The sequence below is a fragment of the Anomaloglossus baeobatrachus genome, chromosome 3 (assembly GCF_048569485.1).
Source record: "Anomaloglossus baeobatrachus isolate aAnoBae1 chromosome 3, aAnoBae1.hap1, whole genome shotgun sequence".
NCBI lineage: Eukaryota > Metazoa > Chordata > Amphibia > Anura > Aromobatidae > Anomaloglossus > Anomaloglossus baeobatrachus.
The window spans coordinates 175,983,121-176,002,637 of NC_134355.1; positions in this window are offsets into that span (position 1 = coordinate 175,983,121).

Consider the following 19,517-nt stretch of genomic DNA (forward strand, 5'->3'; position numbering starts at 1 on the left):
GCCAAAATCTATACAGATGGAATACATCCCAAATTGGGGTGCATAGCAAGGTGGAGGTCAACCACCGACCAATTCAACAAAGAAACAACAAAGAGCCAGCACCAATGTGCACTAAGGCATCAAATATTCCAAACTGCATTATAAAAATTTTTTTTGAGATTTTTGGCAAAAAATTGCAATTTCTTGAGCTGCTTCGCCACGTCACGGCAAATCTCATTTGAAGCAGTCCTACACTAAAATATTTTTATAAAATGTGCCATGCGGCCTCACATATAAATAGCAGAACTGCTCTCAGCAGCACTCACCTGGTCTATTGCAGTCCCGTACCCATGACTGAGTCATGGCTGTGGGCGGGACAGGTCCAAGCAAATGCTGCATGAAGTATATATATAGCCTGTGGACAAAGCCTGATGACCCAATGTGAACAGTCACCAAACGCCAAAATCTATACAGATGGAATACATCCCAAATTGGGGTGCATAGCAAGGTGGAGGTCAACCACCGACCAATTCAACAAAGAAACAACAAAGAGCCAGCACCAATGTGCACTAAGGCATCAAATATTCCAAACTGCATTATAAAAATTTTTTTTGAGATTTTTGGCAAAAAATTGCAATTTCTTGAGCTGCTTCGCCACGTCACGGCAAATCTCATTTGAAGCAGTCCTACACTAAAATATTTTTATAAAATGTGCCATGCGGCCTCACATATAAATAGCAGAACTGCTCTCAGCAGCACTCACCTGGTCTATTGCAGTCCCGTACCCATGACTGAGTCATGGCTGTGGGCGGGACAGGTCCAAGCAAATGCTGCATGAAGTATATATATAGCCTGTGGACAAAGCCTGATGACCCAATGTGAACAGTCACCAAACGCCAAAATCTATACAGATGGAATACATCCCAAATTGGGGTGCATAGCAAGGTGGAGGTCAACCACCGACCAATTCAACAAAGAAACAACAAAGAGCCAGCACCAATGTGCACTAAGGCATCAAATATTCCAAACTGCATTATAAAAATTTTTTTTGAGATTTTTGGCAAAAAATTGCAATTTCTTGAGCTGCTTCGCCACGTCACGGCAAATCTCATTTGAAGCAGTCCTACACTAAAATATTTTTATAAAATGTGCCATGCGGCCTCACATATAAATAGCAGAACTGCTCTCAGCAGCACTCACCTGGTCTATTGCAGTCCCGTACCCATGACTGAGTCATGGCTGTGGGCGGGACAGGTCCAAGCAAATGCTGCATGAAGTATATATATAGCCTGTGGACAAAGCCTGATGACCCAATGTGAACAGTCACCAAACGCCAAAATCTATACAGATGGAATACATCCCAAATTGGGGTGCATAGCAAGGTGGAGGTCAACCACCGACCAATTCAACAAAGAAACAACAAAGAGCCAGCACCAATGTGCACTAAGGCATCAAATATTCCAAACTGCATTATAAAAATTTTTTTTGAGATTTTTGGCAAAAAATTGCAATTTCTTGAGCTGCTTCGCCACGTCACGGCAAATCTCATTTGAAGCAGTCCTACACTAAAATATTTTTATAAAATGTGCCATGCGGCCTCACATATAAATAGCAGAACTGCTCTCAGCAGCACTCACCTGGTCTATTGCAGTCCCGTACCCATGACTGAGTCATGGCTGTGGGCGGGACAGGTCCAAGCAAATGCTGCATGAAGTATATATATAGCCTGTGGACAAAGCCTGATGACCCAATGTGAACAGTCACCAAACGCCAAAATCTATACAGATGGAATACATCCCAAATTGGGGTGCATAGCAAGGTGGAGGTCAACCACCGACCAATTCAACAAAGAAACAACAAAGAGCCAGCACCAATGTGCACTAAGGCATCAAATATTCCAAACTGCATTATAAAAATTGTTTTTGAGATTTTTGGCAAAAAATTGCAATTTCTTGAGCTGCTTCGCCACGTCACGGCAAATCTCATTTGAAGCAGTCCTACACTAAAATATTTTTATAAAATGTGCCATGCGGCCTCACATATAAATAGCAGAACTGCTCTCAGCAGCACTCACCTGGTCTATTGCAGTCCCGTACCCATGACTGAGTCATGGCTGTGGGCGGGACAGGTCCAAGCAAATGCTGCATGAAGTATATATATAGCCTGTGGACAAAGCCTGATGACCCAATGTGAACAGTCACCAAACGCCAAAATCTATACAGATGGAATACATCCCAAATTGGGGTGCATAGCAAGGTGGAGGTCAACCACCGACCAATTCAACAAAGAAACAACAAAGAGCCAGCACCTATGTGCACTAAGGCATCAAATATTCCAAACTGCATTATAAAAATTTTTTTTGAGATTTTTGGCAAAAAATTGCAATTTCTTGAGCTGCTTCGCCACGTCACGGCAAATCTCATTTGAAGCAGTCCTACACTAAAATATTTTTATAAAATGTGCCATGCGGCCTCACATATAAATAGCAGAACTGCTCTCAGCAGCACTCACCTGGTCTATTGCAGTCCCGTACCCATGACTGAGTCATGGCTGTAGGCGGGACAGGTCCAAGCAAATGCTGCATGAAGTATATATATAGCCTGTGGACAAAGCCTGATGACCCAATGTGAACAGTCACCAAACGCCAAAATCTATACAGATGGAATACATCCCAAATTGGGGTGCATAGCAAGGTGGAGGTCAACCACCGACCAATTCAACAAAGAAACAACAAAGAGCCAGCACCAATGTGCACTAAGGCATCAAATATTCCAAACTGCATTATAAAAATTTTTTTGGAGATTTTTGGCAAAAAATTGCAATTTCTTGAGCTGCTTCGCCACGTCACGGCAAATCTCATTTGAAGCAGTCCTACACTAAAATATTTTTATAAAATGTGCCATGCGGCCTCACATATAAATAGCAGAACTGCTCTCAGCAGCACTCACCTGGTCTATTGCAGTCCCGTACCCATGACTGAGTCATGGCTGTGGGCGGGACAGGTCCAAGCAAATGCTGCATGAAGTATATATATAGCCTGTGGACAAAGCCTGATGACCCAATGTGAACAGTCACCAAACGCCAAAATCTATACAGATGGAATACATCCCAAATTGGGGTGCATAGCAAGGTGGAGGTCAACCACCGACCAATTCAACAAAGAAACAACAAAGAGCCAGCACCAATGTGCACTAAGGCATCAAATATTCCAAACTGCATTATAAAAATTTTTTTTGAGATTTTTGGCAAAAAATTGCAATTTCTTGAGCTGCTTCGCCACGTCACGGCAAATCTCATTTGAAGCAGTCCTACACTAAAATATTTTTATAAAATGTGCCATGCGGCCTCACATATAAATAGCAGAACTGCTCTCAGCAGCACTCACCTGGTCTATTGCAGTCCCGTACCCATGACTGAGTCATGGCTGTGGGCGGGACAGGTCCAAGCAAATGCTGCATGAAGTATATATATAGCCTGTGGACAAAGCCTGATGACCCAATGTGAACAGTCACCAAACGCCAAAATCTATACAGATGGAATACATCCCAAATTGGGGTGCATAGCAAGGTGGAGGTCAACCACCGACCAATTCAACAAAGAAACAACAAAGAGCCAGCACCAATGTGCACTAAGGCATCAAATATTCCAAACTGCATTATAAAAATTTTTTTTGAGATTTTTGGCAAAAAATTGCAATTTCTTGAGCTGCTTCGCCACGTCACGGCAAATCTCATTTGAAGCAGTCCTACACTAAAATATTTTTATAAAATGTGCCATGCGGCCTCACATATAAATAGCAGAACTGCTCTCAGCAGCACTCACCTGGTCTATTGCAGTCCCGTACCCATGACTGAGTCATGGCTGTGGGCGGGACAGGTCCAAGCAAATGCTGCATGAAGTATATATATAGCCTGTGGACAAAGCCTGATGACCCAATGTGAACAGTCACCAAACGCCAAAATCTATACAGATGGAATACATCCCAAATTGGGGTGCATAGCAAGGTGGAGGTCAACCACCGACCAATTCAACAAAGAAACAACAAAGAGCCAGCACCAATGTGCACTAAGGCATCAAATATTCCAAACTGCATTATAAAAATTTTTTTTGAGATTTTTGGCAAAAAATTGCAATTTCTTGAGCTGCTTCGCCACGTCACGGCAAATCTCATTTGAAGCAGTCCTACACTAAAATATTTTTATAAAATGTGCCATGCGGCCTCACATATAAATAGCAGAACTGCTCTCAGCAGCACTCACCTGGTCTATTGCAGTCCCGTACCCATGACTGAGTCATGGCTGTGGGCGGGACAGGTCCAAGCAAATGCTGCATGAAGTATATATATAGCCTGTGGACAAAGCCTGATGACCCAATGTGAACAGTCACCAAACGCCAAAATCTATACAGATGGAATACATCCCAAATTGGGGTGCATAGCAAGGTGGAGGTCAACCACCGACCAATTCAACAAAGAAACAACAAAGAGCCAGCACCAATGTGCACTAAGGCATCAAATATTCCAAACTGCATTATAAAAATTTTTTTTGAGATTTTTGGCAAAAAATTGCAATTTCTTGAGCTGCTTCGCCACGTCACGGCAAATCTCATTTGAAGCAGTCCTACACTAAAATATTTTTATAAAATGTGCCATGCGGCCTCACATATAAATAGCAGAACTGCTCTCAGCAGCACTCACCTGGTCTATTGCAGTCCCGTACCCATGACTGAGTCATGGCTGTGGGCGGGACAGGTCCAAGCAAATGCTGCATGAAGTATATATATAGCCTGTGGACAAAGCCTGATGACCCAATGTGAACAGTCACCAAACGCCAAAATCTATACAGATGGAATACATCCCAAATTGGGGTGCATAGCAAGGTGGAGGTCAACCACCGACCAATTCAACAAAGAAACAACAAAGAGCCAGCACCAATGTGCACTAAGGCATCAAATATTCCAAACTGCATTATAAAAATTGTTTTTGAGATTTTTGGCAAAAAATTGCAATTTCTTGAGCTGCTTCGCCACGTCACGGCAAATCTCATTTGAAGCAGTCCTACACTAAAATATTTTTATAAAATGTGCCATGCGGCCTCACATATAAATAGCAGAACTGCTCTCAGCAGCACTCACCTGGTCTATTGCAGTCCCGTACCCATGACTGAGTCATGGCTGTGGGCGGGACAGGTCCAAGCAAATGCTGCATGAAGTATATATATAGCCTGTGGACAAAGCCTGATGACCCAATGTGAACAGTCACCAAACGCCAAAATCTATACAGATGGAATACATCCCAAATTGGGGTGCATAGCAAGGTGGAGGTCACCTGGCACATTTTATAAAAATATTTTAGTGTAGGACTGCTTCAAATGAGATTTGCCGTGACGTGGCGAAGCAGCTCAAGAAATTGCAATTTTTTGCCAAAAATCTCAAAAAAATTTTTTATAATGCAGTTTGGAATATCTGATGCCTTAGTGCACATTGGTGCTGGCTCTTTGTTGTTTCTTTGTTGAATTGGTCGGTGGTTGACCTCCACCTTGCTATGCACCCCAATTTGGGATGTATTCCATCTGTATAGATTTTGGCGTTTGGTGACTGTTCACATTGGGTCATCAGGCTTTGTCCACAGGCTATATATATACTTCATGCAGCATTTGCTTGGACCTGTCCCGCCCACAGCCATGACTCAGTCATGGGTACGGGACTGCAATAGACCAGGTGAGTGCTGCTGAGAGCAGTTCTGCTATTTATATGTGACGCCGCATGGCACATTTTATAAAAATATTTTAGTGTAGGACTGCTTCAAATGAGATTTGCCGTGACGTGGCGAAGCAGCTCAAGAAATTGCAATTTTTTGCCAAAAATCTCAAAAAAAATTTTTATAATGCAGTTTGGAATATTTGATGCCTTAGTGCACATTGGTGCTGGCTCTTTGTTGTTTCTTTGTTGAATTGGTCGGTGGTTGACCTCCACCTTGCTATGCACCCCAATTTGGGATGTATTCCATCTGTATAGATTTTGGCGTTTGGTGACTGTTCACATTGGGTCATCAGGCTTTGTCCACAGGCTATATATATACTTCATGCAGCATTTGCTTGGACCTGTCCCGCCCACAGCCATGACTCAGTCATGGGTACGGGACTGCAATAGACCAGGTGAGTGCTGCTGAGAGCAGTTCTGCTATTTATATGTGATGCCGCATGGCACATTTTATAAAAATATTTTAGTGTAGGACTGCTTCAAATGAGATTTGCCGTGACGTGGCGAAGCAGCTCAAGAAATTGCAATTTTTTGCCAAAAATCTCAAAAAAAAATTTTATAATGCAGTTTGGAATATGTGATGCCTTAGTGCACATTGGTGCTGGCTCTTTGTTGTTTCTTTGTTGAATTGGTCGGTGGTTGACCTCCACCTTGCTATGCACCCCAATTTGGGATGTATTCCATCTGTATAGATTTTGGCGTTTGGTGACTGTTCACATTGGGTCATCAGGCTTTGTCCACAGGCTATATATATACTTCATGCAGCATTTGCTTGGACCTGTCCCGCCCACAGCCATGACTCAGTCATGGGTACGGGACTGCAATAGACCAGGTGAGTGCTGCTGAGAGCAGTTCTGCTATTTATATGTGATGCCGCATGGCACATTTTATAAAAATATTTTAGTGTAGGACTGCTTCAAATGAGATTTGCCGTGACGTGGCGAAGCAGCTCAAGAAATTGCAATTTTTTGCCAAAAATCTCAAAAAAAATTTTTATAATGCAGTTTGGAATATTTGATGCCTTAGTGCACATTGGTGCTGGCTCTTTGTTGTTTCTTTGTTGAATTGGTCGGTGGTTGACCTCCACCTTGCTATGCACCCCAATTTGGGATGTATTCCATCTGTATAGATTTTGGCGTTTGGTGACTGTTCACATTGGGTCATCAGGCTTTGTCCACAGGCTATATATATACTTCATGCAGCATTTGCTTGGACCTGTCCCGCCCACAGCCATGACTCAGTCATGGGTACGGGACTGCAATAGACCAGGTGAGTGCTGCTGAGAGCAGTTCTGCTATTTATATGTGACGCCGCATGGCACATTTTATAAAAATATTTTAGTGTAGGACTGCTTCAAATGAGATTTGCCGTGACGTGGCGAAGCAGCTCAAGAAATTGCAATTTTTTGCCAAAAATCTCAAAAAAAATTTTTATAATGCAGTTTGGAATATTTGATGCCTTAGTGCACATTGGTGCTGGCTCTTTGTTGTTTCTTTGTTGAATTGGTCGGTGGTTGACCTCCACCTTGCTATGCACCCCAATTTGGGATGTATTCCATCTGTATAGATTTTGGCGTTTGGTGACTGTTCACATTGGGTCATCAGGCTTTGTCCACAGGCTATATATATACTTCATGCAGCATTTGCTTGGACCTGTCCCGCCCACAGCCATGACTCAGTCATGGGTACGGGACTGCAATAGACCAGGTGAGTGCTGCTGAGAGCAGTTCTGCTATTTATATGTGAGGCCGCATGGCACATTTTATAAAAATATTTTAGTGTAGGACTGCTTCAAATGAGATTTGCCGTGACGTGGCGAAGCAGCTCAAGAAATTGCAATTTTTTGCCAAAAATCTCAAAAAAAATTTTTATAATGCAGTTTGGAATATTTGATGCCTTAGTGCACATTGGTGCTGGCTCTTTGTTGTTTCTTTGTTGAATTGGTCGGTGGTTGACCTCCACCTTGCTATGCACCCCAATTTGGGATGTATTCCATCTGTATAGATTTTGGCGTTTGGTGACTGTTCACATTGGGTCATCAGGCTTTGTCCACAGGCTATATATATACTTCATGCAGCATTTGCTTGGACCTGTCCCGCCCACAGCCATGACTCAGTCATGGGTACGGGACTGCAATAGACCAGGTGAGTGCTGCTGAGAGCAGTTCTGCTATTTATATGTGATGCCGCATGGCACATTTTATAAAAATATTTTAGTGTAGGACTGCTTCAAATGAGATTTGCCGTGACGTGGCGAAGCAGCTCAAGAAATTGCAATTTTTTGCCAAAAATCTCAAAAAAAATTTTTATAATGCAGTTTGGAATATTTGATGCCTTAGTGCACATTGGTGCTGGCTCTTTGTTGTTTCTTTATGTGAAGATCACAGCGCGCAGCCATAGAACTGAACTACCCGCTGTGAGCTCCAGAAAATGAATGAGCCGTACAATCAAAGGTCACTTCACTTAGGTGATTTCCGGTCACAGCTGGCGATACCTGTGACCGTAAATAGCCTGAGTGAGGTCCCCGCTGAATGAGCGTCTCACTCATCTATGCTAGACCTGCAGACCAGATCTTTGATTGGTTGCAGTCAGATGCTGACATGTCAATTGTTTTTGCCATTTGCGTTTAGAACTGCAAAGCAGAGTTTTTGCCCAAATTTTTGCCACAAAAAGGCTGCAGTTTGAACTGCATAGTGGGGTTTAGAAACCCAAATTCCCATAGAGTAAGCTTGAAAAGCAGAACACATCCGTTTTGGCATTAAACGCTGCAGTTGAAAAAGCAGGTAAAAAGCAAAGTGGGGCCCTAGCCTAAGGGTCATTCAGCAGATGCCCCGGACTGTTCATTCATAGTCATAGCAGCCAAAATTTTCTTATATTTATATGTGTCACTATATGACATGTTGCTTATTTGTGCCTAGAAGGCCGTGTTCACACGTTACATAAATTCTGTGTTTTTTATTCTGCCGCTGTCTGCACCAGACTGCACAATAACAATCCTCTCTGATTACTCCATTTTTGCTGCATTTTTTATGCCTCTTCTCCATTATTTACTGCGTTTTTAGTTAAGAAGTGAATCTGGGTTTTTATGTATTTTTATTGTACAGAGAAGATTTTTCCTGCGTTTTTTTTAAGCTCCACATAGAAACCTGTAGAGGAAAAAAAGCACCAAAACCGCTTGGACAATTAATTAAACACAACAGAATTTATGTGCAAAGAAACAGCAGAAAAAAAAATGCAGCATTTACACTACATGTGAACATGGACTAATTGTCCAGAGGGGATGTGACGTCTTCTGCGTCTAAAAATACCACTGGAGACTACAACAAAACAAAGTGATTATTAATAAACAGGAGAATAGGAGTAATTGTGCAAAAATTACAATCTTTATTAGGACATACACAACAGGAAAAGATAAAATAAGGGTATACTACCATATAAAAAAAGGACAAAAAATACAATAGTCCGGGTATAGTGAGGTACTGACAGCCCAGATATTAAACTAATAGTGGAATACTAGGATTATCAAAATGGTGACTGTCAGACTACGGGTTAAATCACACAGGACAATTGTAAACGGTAAAGGTATTACTGATGAGTACTGGGATAGGGTAATTAATACATCAAGTCATCATGGTCTCTCTGACCTGAGGTAAGGAGAAGCCATGGTGGCGATGGTTGCTGCAATAACATGAGTAAATTCAATTGAACAAAACATGTGTCAATATCACATTACAAACAGCCAGCATATAAAAACATTATGGGATATCGCTGACTTACCTAAAGTGCAAGTGCTTACTGGGTAGTTCCCAAAAAGTGCTTCCAGTACAAAAGACCCAAACCGCAGTCCCAGAATCAGAGTAAAGTCCCCAAAGAATGCTCAGGATGACAACCGACGCGCGTTTCGCGAGAGGTGTAAGCATTGTCAAGGTGGAGAGCCTCAGTGGTGAGAGCAGTACCGGCAGTCTCATTAAATAGCCATCCTCAAGAAGATAATAGAAAACAGATGCAATCCAAGTACCGCCGAAACTGGAAGTGACGTATATTATACAAAAGAGAGAGACAGCCACGGTGTAGGTGTCAGGGACCCGCTTCCTTGGTTACCGCAAGGCCGGAAGTGATCACAGGTCAGAAGGCAACTGCCACCCAATCATATTCATATAACCTCATGATGGACGTATGTCTCCAACTATGTGTGCCGACTACATAAGGAGTGAGTCACGCTCAACCAACCAACCCGATCAGAGGGCCCCACGTGGTTCCGGGGACGCGTCATCCCAGTAACGACGCCCCGCCACACATAGTCAGGTTAGGGAGGAGGTGTGCACCGATTACACACCCCTAGCCTACGTAACACATGACCCCAGCGCCCCCACATGCTCCAAGGGACGCGTCACCACAGAGACAATGCGGGCGCACATGACAGCACAGTCACTGGCGCGGGAACAAGCACTCCTTTTTGTCTACATTTCCCTTTCCTTCCCCTTTTTGTCTTTACCATTTATCGATAACATCAGTATATATATATAGGTGTTGGTGGGGTTTATATGTTTCTCCAAACTTATGCCATTTGTGCTTGTTCCCCCTTTACCTATAAAGATATACCTCCTGCCCTCTCTCCGGATTAACCCCGGCAATCCCTTGGCGGCTCACCCAGTTCCTCCTAGTGTGCGCTTTAGCATTATGTCTTTACCTCCCCGCGCCAGTGACTGAGTTGTCATGCGTGCCCGCATTGTCTCCGTGGTGACGCGTCCCTTGGAGCATGTGGGTGCGCTGGCGTCATGTGTTACGTAGGCTAAGGGTGTGAAATCGGTGCACGCCTCCTCCCTAACCTGACTATGTGTGGCAGGGCGTGGTTACTGGGATGACGCGTCCCCGGAACCACGCGGGGCCCTCTGATCGGGTCGGTTGGTTGAGCGTGACTCACTCCTTACGTAGTCGGCACACATAGATGGAGACATATGTCCATCATGAGGTTATATTAATATCATTGGGTGGCAGTTGCCTTCTGATCTGTGATCACTTCCAGCCTTGCGGTAACCAAGGAAGCGCGTCCCTGGCACCTACACCGTGGCTGTCTCTCTCTTTTGCATAATATACGTCACTACCGGTTTCGGCGGTACTTAGATTGCATCTGAATTTAGGAGAAAAGACGGTGTGCAAATTACCAGGGATACACCTGTATAACAGTACAAAAAAGGTCTTTATTTATAACATAATATGTGGACACAAAACATGTTAAAACCACTTAAAAAAGGCATATAGAGCCTATATAAATCATTTTATCCTCTATAAAGGATAAACAACATCCCCCTGGCATAATAAAGAGGTCACAAGGTTAACCCAGTAAGGCTGTAACTAATACAAAGGGGATCCTAGTAATACAGCATTATAATCGATTTAAATGTGTTGGTTTTAAACAGCAGATGTAATTACCCAAGGTAGTATAACCACCAAGTACCATAGAACACAGTAGCAGTACAGGGTATATAAATAGGTGGTAACCCAGACAACATATAGCTGATAGTGGTGTAACCACCAAGTACCATAGATCCCCCAAAGAAGTCACAGGGTTAACCTGGTAAGGCTGTAGCTAATACATAGAAGATCCTAGTAATGCAACATCATGATAAATATAGATGTGTTGGTTTAAACGGCAAATGTAATTACCCAGAGTAGTATACCCACCAGGTACCATAGAACATAATAATAGTACAGAGTATCAGCATAGGTAATAGCCCAGACAATATAAAGCTGATAGTGGTATAACCACCAAGTACCATAGATCACAATGACAGTGCAAGGTATCAGCATAAGTAATAGCCCAAACAACATAAAGCTGATATAGACATGTTAGAATACACAGAAAAATCACTTGCATAGGGTAAAGCAATCACCAGATAACAAGGATCATGATATCATGACGTATCTATAAGGGATAAGCAGGTTACCATGCTAAACACCCCCCATACCAATCTACCTAAATAAAGACGAGAACCACGACTTTATTGCAGGAATGGCCACAGTTTTATTTAACCGTATATATGTATACCAAAAACTCGTGGCCCAACATGCCACTCAATTGTTAAACTTAACCTTATACATATATACCCGTATAACCAGAAACACCGATAGATCCGTCCGAGAGGCCAACCATCATTCCTAACCCCCCGGCCGTAACCTCCAAACCGGCCCAGAGGACCACCTCGGCCGTGACCACCCGGCCCAAGGTGAGGGGTAACAACGTTCCATCGTTGATTACCCCTACCCAGAACCTGCGGGACCTCCGCACACAAGTTCCCATCCAGTCCGAAGCCACTCCCCTTGAGTAACTTCGTACCAACAAACCGACTGTCGGTACTCCCAACCTCTCAGACGGACCTATCACCCCGCTGTGACAACAACAACAACAAAATTGGCAAATCAACCTTGCATTCTCCTTTTTTCCTCTTTTCTTTGTTCTTTTTTTTTTTTTTTTGAAAACCATCACTTTTCATTATGGTTTTTTTTTTTTTTTTATATAAACATATACATATACATATATCAGGGCGGGCGGGTGGGACACAACTTTTTGGCGACAAAAGGGGAGGTAGTCAGTACACCCCCTCTCTTATACCTCCCACAAACTCCCCACCCCTTCCTTGCTCCCCTCCCAATCCCCTTACAGCTCCCTTCTACCAATCCCATAGCCCCATATATCCCCTATCCATGTAATCCAAATTAACCCCTTCCTAACCTGGCACCCTCCCGATCGTCATGGGGTCCATTCACCCCTATGGGGCTCACTGCCCTTCTTGACGTATCTATAAGGGATAAGCAGGTTACCATGCTAAACACCCCCCATACCAATCTACCTAAATAAAGACGAGAACCACGACTTTATTGCAGGAATGGCCACAGTTTTATTTAACCGTATATATGTATACCAAAAACTCGTGGCCCAACATGCCACTCAATTGTTAAACTTAACCTTATACATATATACCCGTATAACCAGAAACACCGATAGATCCGTCCGAGAGGCCAACCATCATTCCTAACCCCCCGGCCGTAACCTCCAAACCGGCCCAGAGGACCACCTCGGCCGTGACCACCCGGCCCAAGGTGAGGGGTAACAACGTTCCATCGTTGATTACCCCTACCCAGAACCTGCGGGACCTCCGCCCACAAGTTCCCATCCAGTCCGAAGCCACTCCCCTTGAGCGACTTCGTACCAACAAACCGACTGTCGGTACTCCCAACCTCTCAGACGGACCTATCACCCCGCCACAGACCGGCCAAGTGACCCCTTACTTGGCCCGGGCCCCCCACACCCCTAGTGCTTGCTCCAGGCCATCCCTCAAACCCAACATCCATAAATCCAGACCCACATCGGTCAGATGAACCCCATCTCTCCTTAGATACTGCTCCGTGGACTCCTCCAATTCTCTATGCCGCACCACCAACCCACCATTCCTCGCCACAAACCTACCAATCGCCCGGTTCAGCTTGCTCCGAGCCCTATTAATACGGTCCACCGACCTACCAAAACGTCACTGCGTCCGAGCTATGATGTCCGACCACACAATAACTATGCCCGGGAACGCCCTCCACAAATGTAACAGGTCCAGCTTTATGTCCCTTTTCATTTCCCTCGCCGACCTTACTCCCAAATCGTTCCCACCCACGTGCAAAATTAACACATCAGGGTCACGATCCATACGGCTATAATAAGCCACCTCTGGGCGCACTCTACCCCAGGTCATGCCCCAAATTCCGAGCCACTTTACTCGGGCTTCCGACACCGACACTCCAAGCTGCCGACCGTCACGACGCACATCCGCTCGCAACGCTCCCCAATACACATAGGAGTGCCCGAGGATCCACACAAGGCATGGACCTACAAAATACAAAAACCACGAATAAAAACAGCAACAGAACAAGAAAAATTACCACAAACCAGCATCAAACACAAACCAGGAATCCCCCACCCCTGACCATCACCTGACCAAGTGAGGCCTAATGTACAAGCGAAACCTGGAAGACTCCCACCTCCCAATCCGCCGGATACAATCCTCACTCAAACCCCACCTGGCGGCTTCCTTCGCCGCCCCTATCCGGAAGGAGTGAGACCCGTACTCACGTGGCTCCTCCCCCACCCTTGCTAAAGCCATCTTCAGCACCGCATTGAATTGGTACCGCGACAAAGCCAATCCGTCCGCATGTCTAAGAAAAACGCCAGGGAACCCGCCGCGCACCTTTAAAAACTCTGACACTTGTACCACTGGGCACAACTGGTGCCCCGGTAAAGCAAACAACACTACTAAGCGCCCCCGGCCCCTCTGATCCGTCTTCGAAAAGCGAAGGCGACATTCCACTCTATCCTCCCCCAGCATTACATCCTCCAACAGCAACCCACCCAACGCTTGCTTGGTCTGGCTGACCAATTCACCAATGCGAAAGGCCCCAAAAAACGCCAATACAAAAGCTACTGAAAACAACACCCGCTCATAAGAAGACGAACACAATTCCCCCAAACACCCCACTAAACGATCCAACAATGGCAATGACACCGGCCGCCTCATGTCACGCGACTGGGCCCCTTTTCGAAAACCCTTCATTGCCTGCCGCACCAGAAAATCCTTAGTCGCGTCCCGAACCCCTTGCATCTGAAACAAGAAGGCCAATGCCGCCAACTTGCCACCAATCACCGAAACGGACCGACCTGCCGAAAAATCCCCACTAATTAACATCAGGACCCCCAACACTCGGCCCTTGTAACCCGACTCCAAAAATTCCCCTCTCTCCAACTCTGCCCAAGCCTTCCACACCGCCTGATGTCGGCACCAAGTAGCCTCAGACACCGATCTCCTAATTCCCTCAAATGCTATACCGATGCCAGGTCCCACAGCCATTCCGGGCAAGGTTCTCCATCCGCGTCCGCTCCCGGCACCAGCTTCCTGAACCTGCAAAACTGAAACCGTGATAGCGCGTCAGCCACCTCGTTTCGAATCCCTGGCACGTGCCGAGCCACCACGCAAATGTTCAACTCCAAGCAACGCAACACCAGGTGCCGTAAATACCCCACAACCGGTGGGGATTTTGCCGACAGTGCATTGATGGAATGCGCCACCGCCATGTTGTCACAATGCATGCAAACTCTTCTTCCGGAAAAAACGGGGCCCCACAACTCCACTGCCACAATGATGGGAAACAATTCCAGCAGCGCCAAATTCCTCACCAAACCTGCTTCCACCCAAAGCCGTGGCCACTTTCCCACACACCAGCGCGTCTGAAAAATTGCCCCAAAACCTGTCGCTCCAGCCGCATCAGTATACAATTCCAACTGGCTATTGGACAATGCCTCGCTCATCCAAAGGGTCCGACCGTTGTACCGGTCCAAGAACTCCTCCCAAACCAACAAATCCCCCTTCATCACTTTGGTCACTCTGACAAAGTGATTTGGAGCTTTTACCCCCGCGGTTGCGCTCGCCAGTCTCTTATTAAATATCCGCCCCATCGGCATAATGCGACAAGCGAAATTCAATTTTCCGAGCACTGACTGCAAATCCCGCAACCGCACCTTCTTGGCCTGAGACAAAAACCGCACCGACGCCTTCAAATCCAAAAGCTTCCCCTCCGGCAACCGGCATTCCATCGCCAGTGTATCAATTTCGAAACATAGGGCCATCACCGGCCCTTCTGTTTTTTCTTTTGCCAACGGAATACCCAGACTCCGCGCGATCCGCTCTAACGTAAACAACAACAAGGAGCAAACCGAAGAGCCCGCCGGACCCACGCAAAAGAAGTCATCCAAATAGTGAATCACTGAATGGACTCCTGCCACCTCCTTGACTACCCATTCCACAAAAGTACTGAATGCCTCAAAATAATAAGCACACGAAATGGAACAGCCCATCGGCAAGCAGCGATCCACATACACCCTAAGAGATGAAGGCTCTCTGGATGCACCGGGAGTAAACGAAAAGCTGCTTCTACATCCGCCTTTGCCATCAGTGCCCCCCGCCCCGCAACCCTTACCAGCTCCAAGGCCCTATCGAACGATACATAACATACCGCCGACAACTCTGGTGATATCCCATCATTCACCGACAATCCTGCCGGATAAGATAAATGATGAATGAGCCGAAATTTGTTCGGCTCCTTCTTAGGTACCACCCCAAGGGGGGAAATCCGTAAGTTGGAGAATGGCGAGTCCTGGAATGGGCCCGCCATCCTCCCCAACTCCACCTCCTTCTGCAGCTTTTCCTTCACCACCGCCGGATGTTCCTTTGCGGACCTCAAGTTTCCCGGGCGAAACACCGGCGCCTCAGATTCAAACGGAATCCGAAAGCCCTCCGTAAAACCACGTTCCAACAACTCCGCCGCCCGAACATCCGGGTATCTATTTAAATACGGAAGCATCGCCTCTACCCTCACTGGCGTCCTCCCTTTTTCCAGACCCCTCCCCCCGCCTTTCCTTTCCCTTTCTTGAAGCACCTAGCCAGAGGGTGGGACCCTCCACATCCGGAACACTCATGTTTGAACCGACAAGAGGCCCCGAACTTACACTGTCCCTCGTTATATTGCCAACAAGCCCCTTTTTTCTGTCCAGCCGAGGACCCGCCACTCGCACCCGGGCTCCCGGCACCCCCTCGAAAGGACTGAGCCGGAGCCGTCATTAACCGCATCCACAAAGAAATATCCTTGTGGCCCCACTGGACACCCGGCCGCAGAGCCTTCCGTTGCCGGAACTGCTCATCATATCTTAGCCACCCTAAACCGCCGTATACTCTATACGCTTCCCCTATCGCGTCCATATATCCAAATAGGGCGGAACAATGCTCCGGCTCCTTTTCCCCGATCACGCTGGCTAAGATCGCAAAGGCCTGTAGCCAGTTAGTAAACGTCCTCGGGATCAACCTATACCTCTGTTTTTCCTCATCCTCTTTCTCCTTTTTTGTATCACTGGGTTTCACCTTATCCAAATTAAACTTCTCCAAAGGAAGCAGGGAAAAAATTTCCACGTACTCCCCTTTCCAAATCTTTTCCCTCACCTCCTTTTTCAAATGAACCACTAACTGACCTTCAAAACACACATAAATTTCACTCCGCGCCCTATCATCCAAACGCACAACCTCATCCTCCTTTTCTTTTTCCTTTTCCGCCTCCTTACTCGCACCCACGTCAACTGCCCCACCAGCCGCCTGTCCCGTAACTACCGCCGAGGTAGGGTCCCGCGCCGCAACCTCGCGCACCGGCGCCTCTGTTTGCACCACCTCCGTGGGGGCCACCCACGCCCCCACCGGGGCCCCAGGCCCAATCCGACTAACCCGTTCCGCAGACAACCCCTGCAACACCCCCAAAAGCTGCCCCCAAAACTCCGGGCCCGGTAAACCAGACTGTCCGACCGCACTCGCCCCCTGCGCAATGCTTCCCACGACGGGACCCCCCGCCCCCGCCCGCGCTACCCACAGCATAAAACATTTCTGTCGTCCGCTCACCAGGCTGCCGTTGCACGAACTCCGGAACAGCCGTGCCACGATCTTCCTGCTGCCGCTCTGTCCGACCTGCCGCTGCCGTTGCTCCTTCTTCCTCGCCGGAGTCTGACGAATTGCCGAAATCCTCAGGGGATACCAGCGAGGGGACAGCACGCACCTGGCGGCCGTCAACCCCCACGGTCACCGCACCCTGCTCGTCTGGGCGACCCCTGCTGGACCTCTTCCTTTTAGCCCGCCGTGGCGCCCTGCCGCCGTCCTTCCTCGCTGAAATCATGACAGACTGCTGCGCCGCTACTTCTCCTGTCCCTCTCAGTGGGCTCCCTCCCTGCCGACTGCAGGAAGGCCGTGCAGAACTTGACCCTCGCTGGGAACACCCCCCAGCCCGATCCTCACTGGGGGAGACCGTGATTACAGATCTCATCCTTGCCTGCGAGCCACCGTGCCCCTCCTCCGATCTCCCCACATCGCCGCTCCCATCCGCTCCATCCCTCCGTCCTGTGTCTCTCCCCTGCGGCCTGCAGGGAGTCTCCTCCGTCCGTCTGGAACGCCGAGCGCCACCCCCGGCCGGCACATCACTGGGGGCTGCTGTTATCACCGCTCCGGTCTGGGGCTGTGCAGGCCGCGGACTGGAAGTGGGCCTCACCGAGGCTCCGCCCACCCCCGACCCGCGGGATCTCCGACGAGGATTCCTCCCGGTGGCCGGCAGCTCCCCTCGGTGAGTAGAAGGGCTCCGCCTCCCCGGAGGGTCCCCGCAGGGGCTCCTGGATCTCATTCTCCCCCTCCAGCTGGGGGAGTAGCGCTCCGGCGGTCGCACCCGCCGAGCACGTAGCAACGGCCCGGGCGCAGGAGCAGCAGGCAGCGCCGCTCCAGGGCCACAGACCGCCGCCAGCTGCTGCCGCAGAGCGTCCACCCCGAATACCTCGGAGGCCCCACGCACCATCTCCAGCAGCTCAGCTAAGGCAGCCATGGCAGCAGGCAGCAATACGTCCTGGGGACACAACTTTTTGGCGACAAAAGGGGAGGTAATCAGTACACCCCCTCTCTTATACCTCCCACAAACTCCCCACCCCTTCCTTGCTCCCCTCCCAATCCCCTTACAGCTCCCTTCTACCAATCCCATAGCCCCATATATCCCCTATCCATGTAATCCAAATTAACCCCTTCCTAACCTGGCACCCTCCCGATCGTCATGGGGTCCATTCACCCCTATGGGGCTCACTGCCCTTGTTTACAAAGTATTAGCATAGATAACAGCCGAGGAAATACAAAGACCCCAGGATAACCAGATTACCAGCCCATACTGAGGACACCATATACAGGTTCAGGTAATAGCCAGGGTGGAGTAGAAGAGTCCCCACGCGTATCGCTGTCCCCTAGGACAGCTTCATCAGGGGTAGGTTGTGCCCACACAAAGGGCTGGGGTTTGATCCCCAGGGTAAGAGAATTTTCACAGGTAGATTGCCTTCGCAGGTTACCCCCCGTCTCTCTCTCTTCCCTGCGGTTCAAATTTTTTTTTATTCCGTATGTAGAGATATACGTGCTCTCAAAATAGACAACAACAGACAGAATAACATCTCTGTTGAAGAAAAAAGAGCTCTACGGAATCTTAGAGAAAATAAGGACCTGGTAATTAAAGAGGCAGATAAGGGGGGTAACATTGTTTTATGGCCTGTGAACATGTACACTGAAGAGGCTAAACGTCAACTATCTAATCGAGATATTTACCAACCTCTCCCTTCTGACCCTACTTTGATTTTTAAATCCAAGATGGACCGTCTTCTGATTCATGCACATCATCAAGGAATTATTACCAAAAGGGAACTTGAATTTCTCACGACCAAGCACCCAACGATTCCAACTTTCTATATGCTCCCGAAGGTGCATAAATCTTTGGTTAATCCACCAGGTAGACCGATTGTTTCTGGAATAGGAGGGATCCTTGAGCAGTCATTACTCTACCTGGATTTTTATTTACAGCCCATCGCCCTCCAGTTGGATTCTTACATCAGGGACTCGGCGGACCTCATCACACGCTTGGAAGATCTCGACATCCCAGAAGGTACCATTTTGGTAACTATGGACGTAGAGTCCCTTTACACCAATATCAGACATGATTTGGGGGTGGGGGCGGTTTCATATTTTTTGACCAAAAATGGTACGGGATCTAGAGAACATGATGAATTCCTGTTGAACTTATTATCTATGATTCTTAATCTGAACTATTTTGTGTTCGACAGGGTCTTCTATAAGCAGGTGTCAGGGACCGCGATGGGGGCGCGTTGTGCCCCCTCTTATGCTGGAAT